The 7,284-nt window shown below is 37.7% G+C and overlaps 1 protein-coding gene across 1 annotated transcript in view; it reads right to left on the bottom strand.

Annotated features, from left to right (window-relative positions):
* Window positions 1-369: 369 nt before the first annotated feature.
* The window catches only part of LOC107459108 (probable trehalose-phosphate phosphatase H), a 21,195-nt gene continuing 14,280 nt past the window's right edge, over window positions 370-7,284 (bottom strand). The window contains exon 12 of the transcript XR_008001506.1: window positions 370-396. The gene's annotated coding sequence lies outside the window, so the exon portion shown is untranslated. The remainder of the gene's footprint in view (window positions 397-7,284) is intronic.

The following is a 7,284-nucleotide window of genomic DNA, read 5'->3' on the forward strand; positions in this document are numbered from 1 at the left end:
TTAGACATCGAGTGGTGCAAAAACTCACACATGTAATGCATATCCATGCCGAAGACTAGGTTGCGGATGTCCTTACCAAACCAACTTCACATAGTCTATTTCTGTTGTTTAGGAGCAAACTGAAGGTGGCAGCTTCAGCACCGCTCAGTTTGAGGAGTGTTACTTGAGATGTATTACTCAGTTAGTTAAAGTAATTGTATAATTAGTTAGATGTTAGAAATAAATTGAAGGCCTTGACTCTTGTATGTAATTGGTAACTTAGAAGACTGGTAAATTAAGTAGCCTAGCAAAATAGATATTATAAGTAGAATACTGTTCATTCATGTAATTAGTTAGAATGCTCATTTTGAGATGATCAATATTAGAGTGCAGATTTTCTTTCAACTTCTTCTCTCACTTCTCTCTTCCTCTAACCTTCTCTCTGTTCCCTCTGTTCCCTTTCTTCATCCCTCTTCTCTTCTCTTCACACCTGAACTCACACGATAGAGATGATAAGAGTGCTTTACCTTCAACCATAGCTCTTCCACATGGTGCGATGAGCGTAGAGGAAGGTAACAACTCCGATCACGAGATTAAGTGTGAAAGGTTTAAGCATCTCACAGAAGCATTACGACATCTGCTCGATGAATCTAGAACAATTGTCGCCAACAATGGCGAAACCGATAGGTAATCTTGACATTCAGACAATCGCAAACTTGGTTAATCAAGTGAATCAACTGCAATCCATCACCAATCGCTCGAATATGAACCCGATTTCAAATCCGGTGAGTCCGTACTATCTACATCCTGGAGAAAGTCCAGGAACTCCATTGATTTCTGTAGTTCTTGGACCTAATAACTATCATGCTTGGTAAAATGCAATGTCTAGAGCTCTTATGTCTGAAAATAAATAGGAATTTGTTAATGGTTCTATCAAGAAACTAGTAAAGGAAGATCCACTATTCAGAGCGTGGGAAAGATGCAACATGTATGTGGTGGCATGGTTAAATCTATCACTGATTCCCGATATTGCTCAAAGTGTCATGTGGATTAAAGTGGCTGAAGATTTGTGGAAAGATTTGAGACATGGGTGCTACCAGGGAGATATTTCTTGAATTGCCGAATTGCAAGAAAAGCTATTTGCAATAAAGAAAATCTGTGAGGAACTGGATAATTTTGATCCAATACCAACTTGCAAAAGATGCAATGAAATCTGTGATTGTGGTTTAGATGTTATTCGAACAAAGAAGGAAGAGAATTATGTGGTAAGATTTTTAAGAGGATTGAATGATCAATTCGCTGTGGTCCGATCTCAAGTGATGCTTATGAAACCTCTTCCAAGACTAGATGCTACATTCTCAATGCTGCTTCAACAAGAAAGGCAGAATGGAAAAATTTTTTACTGCAAGACCCTAGCCACCTTTACTAATCCAAGATTTGATGCACAAGAATTTCAGCAACAAGGATTTCAACAAGTAAGAGGGGGAAGAACCTTTAGAGATCGAGGAGGAAGGAATGGTGGCAAAGGGGCAGAAGCTACAAGCAATGCACTTTTTGCGGTAGAAGTGGCCACATAGAAGATGTTTGTTACAAAAAGCATGGTTTGCTGCCTCATCTGAGGAACAGCAGTGGAGATGGCATGATAAATAGTGCTATAGCTGATGAGAAAGTTGGAATCATCAACTCCCCCTCCACTTTAACTTAGGTAGCAAGTAATGGTTCTGAATTTTCATTCTCTACAGATCAGAAACTGGAACTGCTAGCTCTTTTAGAAAGGGAGAATACACAACATCCAAATATAGCATACATCATGTCTCTGTCGACTTTCAGTTCAAATTCCTAGGTTATAGACTCAGAAGCAACACATCATTTAGCATTTTCAATTAAAGCATTCAAATCATTGCATCATATAAAACATGTACATGTAAATCTGCTAGATGGAACCCAAACAATCACCAACATAACTGGAGTAGTGCAATTTACAGAACACTTTCATTTAGGACATGCATTGTATATACCAAACTTCAAGTTTAACTTGATTTCAGTATTAAGATTGACTGCTGAACTTAGTTACAAATTCATTTTTAATGACTCTTCCTGTGAGATTCAGGATTAAATCTCCAAGAGGATGATTGGAGTAGCTGAGCAAAAGAGAGGTCTCTATGCATTTGAAAACCTCACACCAATTTCACCTTCAAGCATTGCATCAGCATTGGCATCTTCAAGTATTTCAGATCAAAGCAAGAATGATACAGTAGCCATTTGGCATTTTAGATTAGGACACATTCCATATCAAAGGTTAAAAGTAATGCAATAGTCATATAGGTTTTTAGTTAATAAAGGTCAAACTAACCCTTGTGATTCATGTCACTTTGCAAAGAAAAAAAGGCTGTCTTTTCTTATTAGTAATACAGAGTCTGTATCCTTGTTTGACCTAGTTCACATAGACATTTGGGGGCCGCTTGGCACTCCATTCATTCAATGACACAAATATTTTCTTACTGTAATTGATGACAAAAGTAGATATACATGGTTGCTTTTTATTAAGTCAAAGTCTGAGGTTTCACAATTGGTTCAAAATTTTGTGCATTTGGTCCAAAACTAGTTTAACACATCCATTAATAAAATTTGAACGGACAATGGTTTGGAATTCAAACTGCCTCATTTTTACAACTCAAAAGGCATTGTGCATCAAACTACTTGTGTTGAAACACCTGAACAAAATGGGGTTGTGGAGCACAAACATCAACACTTACTTGAAGTGACAAGAGTGCTAATGTCTCATTCTACAACACCAAAGAAATTTTGGAATTATGCTACTGCACATGCAGTGCACATTATAAATAGATTGCCAAGTACTTTGTTACAAATTACATCACCATATCAAATTTTAAAATATAAATTACCATCAATTGAGTATTTGAAAGTCTTTAGGTGTCTGGCATATGCATCTACCTTAATGGCTCATCGAACTAAATTAGATAAAAGAGCAAGAAAATATGTACATCTTGGACACAAAATTGGCACAAAAGGGTACATCATGTATGATCTTTCAATTAGAGATATCTTCATCCCTAAAAATGTAGTCTTTTATGAAAACTCTTTTCCCTTTCACACTATCATAGATTCTAATTTCGGTACTACATTGCATTCATTTTTATCATCTTTAGCACAACTTGATCCCTTTGACACATTAACTCGTAGTGCACCACCTGACTTTGTATCAGTAAGATCCAATACATCCAATGCATCACTTCACTCACCTCATCACTCCTCAACATACGTTGCATCTCATGAACCCCAAAATCATTTTACAATTGATAGTGAAGCAACTGCTGACACTATTGGAGGACCACAACCTGATGTCTTTGGTTCAAATTTGTCTCACAATGCTTACCCTGAGCAACAGTATCCTCTTAGAAGGTCTGAAAGGGAAAGGAGACCCCCTTCATATCTAAGAGACTTCCATTACATGCTTGCATCCTCCCCTAACAGCTCATCTAACTCTAATTTATCACCAATGAGTAAATATCCTCTCTCTCTCTCTCTCTCTCTCTCTCTCTCTCAGGTATTGTCATATAATTCTCTCTCTTCAAAACACAAATAATTTGCATTAGCTGCATCCATGCATTTAGAACCAAAAACCTATTATGAGGCCATTCTGGATTCAAACTGGAAAGAAGCAATTAACAGTGAATTTTTTACTCTGGAAAAGAATAAAACCTGGACTCTTACCAAGCTACCTGTGGGAAAGAAAGCAGTGAGGTACAAATGGGTGTTTAAACTCAAGCTCAATCCTGATGGTTCTGTGGAAAGGTACAAGGCACGGTTAGTTGCTCAAGGTTTCTCCCAAACACAAGATGTTGACTACAAGGACACATTTAGTCCAGTGGTTAAAATGAATACTTTCAAAATAGTGATGGCCATAGGAGCAGTCAAGAATTGGAATTTACATCAATTAGATATAAATACAAATTTTTACATGGTGATTTGGATGAAGTTGTCTATATAAGACACCCTCCGGAATTGTACCTTCCGGAACCAAATCTTGTATGCAAGTTAGATAAATCCTTGTATGGATTAAAGCAAGCCTCGAGACAATGGAATACCAAAATGGCAGCTTCACTCACAACAGCATGCTATAGTCAATCCAAGCATGATTATAGCATGTTCACTAAGCTTTCTGTCACTGGTTTCACTGTTATCCTAGTTTTTATTGATGATCTTGTCCTTGCTAGTGATGACTTAGGAGAAATCAATAGGATGAAGTACTACCTACATGATTTGTACAAGATTAAAGATCATGGAAAGCTGAAGTACTTCCTTGGCATGGAAATTGCAAGAAGCAAAAGGGGGATCGCAGTGTGTCAATGCAAGTACTGCCTAGACCTTCTTCAAGACTATGGAATGTTGGCTGCCAAACTGACTTCTACTCCCATGGATTACACCACCCACCTATCAAAGGAATCTGGAACATTGCTGGCTTCTAATTCAGAGTATCGTAGAATTATTGGCAGGCTCTTATATCTCTTGTATCTCACAAACACCAAACCAGAAATTGCCTATGTGGTTAGTAAGTTGAGTCAATTTCATGACTGTGTCACAGACAAACACTTTGAGGCAGCTTTGAGAGTTCTCAAGTACCTCAAGGGAGCACTAGCTAAACAAATGTTCTTCTCTGCCACAACAGATTTCACAACATCTGGCTTCTCGGACAGCGATTGGGCTACCTATCCAGATTCTAGGAGATCAGTCACTAGGCATTATTTTTTCTTAGGGACATCGATTATATCATGGAAGAGCAAAAAATAGGACACGGTTGCAGCATCATGGTGCGGTGTTTTTACAACCACAGACTAACCGGTAAGTGCACCGGGTCGTACCAAGTAATACCTTACGTGAGTAAGGGTCGATCCCACGAGGATTGATGGATCAAGCAACAATGGTTGATTAAATTACTTAGTTAGATAAACAGAATAGTATGTTGAGTGTTCAAAGAGCATTAAATAATTGTGCAAAAATTAAAATAGTAAAGTAATTGAGTTGAAAATAAAATATTAGAGAAACATTTAAGGCTTCAGAATTATCTATTTTTCCGGATTAACTTTTCTTACTAACTATTTTAATCATGTAGGATTTAATTTATGGCAAACTATATGTGACTAGACCTTAATTCCTTAGACCTTTCTAATCTCCTCTAAAATTCATCAACAGCCAATTCTTTGGTCAATTAATTCCAATTAGAAGCTACATGATCAAATTTCAGTTTATATGCCACAAAAATTCTAATTATCCAAAAATAAGGGGATTATATGTCACGTATCCCGTTAAATCCAAGTAATTAAAATTTAGGAGAATATGTTTTCAAGCTGTTATTCAAGTAAAGAGCTTTTCCAAGTTTTACAAGAACTCAAATAGAAAGAGGGCCATACTTCCGTTCCACCTAAAATTCATAAAATAAAGAGCGAAAACAATTCTTAAATTATAAATCCATGCATAAATTAAAATAGAAAAATCAATAAAATCAATCCATACAAATAGACAGAGCTCCTAACCTTAACAATGGAGGATTAGTTGCTCATAGTTCAGAGTAGAAAAACTAGGATTGTAAAAATTGGAATGGAATAATGTTGTCTGGGGTCTCCTAATAGAAGAGAAGTCTCCCCTTTTTATAACTAATCCTAATTAATTTAAAATCTATCTAAAACTAAAATAATATCTTTTCCTAAAAATAAGATTTGAATTTAAATTCGAATTAATTAACAAGTCTTCAACTGATGGGTAGGGACCACTTGTTTTATCCATTCTACAACTTCTAATCTGTGTTTTCTGGACTGGAAACTGGGTCAAAACAGCCCATAAATCGCCCCCCAGCATTTTCTGCATTTTTCTGCACGTGGCGCATGTCACGCGTACGCGTCAGTCACGTGCACGCGTTGCCATGGAAAGCTCCAAATCATGCGTACGCGTCAGTCACGCGTACGCGTCGCTCCTCGCTGCTATCTCCTTTGATTCTTGTGCTGCAAAAACTCTATCAAATCCAGGCGAATGCTACCTAAAATAAACAAAATTGCAAAAGACTCAAAGTAGCATCTATATTGGCTAAAAGATAATTAGTTCTTTAGTAAACTCAACAAATTAGATACAAATTCACTAGGAAAAGATAGGAAAGATGCTCACGCATCACATCCTCGTGTGAAGTCGAATATAGAGCTCTTGCATCAACCACAAAGGAAGCTCAGTGGCTAGCCTACATGATGAAGGAACTTCAAATAGAGCAGCATAAGTCAATAGTCATTTACTGTGACAGTTAATATGCACTGCACATAGTAGCCAATCCAGTGTATCATGAACGAACCAAGCATATAGAAGTTGATTGCCATATTGTGAGGGATAAGTGGCAAGAGGGGGTCACCAAATTATTGCTAATTGCCAACAGTGAACAAACAGCAGACATTCTAACCAAAGCATTGGCACCAAGCATGTTCAAGTCATATGAAAGCAAACTCTGACTATTGGACATCCATAGTCCAAGTTTGAGAAGGGGTGTTACTTGAGATTTATTACTTAGTTAGTTAGAGTAATTATATAATTAGTTAGATGTTAGAAGTAACTAGAAGGCCTTGACTCTTGTATGTAACTGGTAACTTAGAAGACTGGTGGTGCGCGAAATTGTGAACAATACTTTTCACAACTCTCATAATCCCCGGTCATGAACCCCAAAAACTTGGTAGCTCAGTACCATGGCATTACACAACTTCGCACAACTAACCAGCAAGTGCACTGGGTCGTCCAAGTAATAAACCTTATGCGAGTAAGGGTCGATCCCACGGAGATTGTTAGTATGAAGCAAGCTATGGTCATCTTGTAAATCTTAGTCAGGCAAACTCAAATGGATATGGTGATGAACGAAAATAACAATAAGATAAAGATAGAGGTACTTATGTAATTCATTGGTGGGAACTTCAGATAAGCGCATGAAGATGCCTTTCCTTCCGTCTCTCTGCCTTCCTACTGTCTTCATCCAATCCTTCTTATTCCTTTCCATGGCAAGCTTGTGTAGGGTTTCACCGTTGTCAATGGCTACCTCCCATCCTCTCAGTGAAAACGTTTGCCTATGCTCTGTCACAGCATGGGGTAATCAGCTGTCGGTTCTCGGTCAGGCCGGAATAGAATCCATCGATTCTTTTGCGTCTGTCACTAACGCCCCACCTGCTAGGAGTTTGAAGCACGTCACAGTCATTCAATCATTGAATCCTACTCAGAATACCACAAACAAGGTTAGACCTTCCGGATTCTCTTGAA

This window comes from Arachis duranensis, chromosome 7 (genome assembly GCF_000817695.3).
Source record: "Arachis duranensis cultivar V14167 chromosome 7, aradu.V14167.gnm2.J7QH, whole genome shotgun sequence".
Lineage (NCBI taxonomy): Eukaryota > Viridiplantae > Streptophyta > Magnoliopsida > Fabales > Fabaceae > Arachis > Arachis duranensis.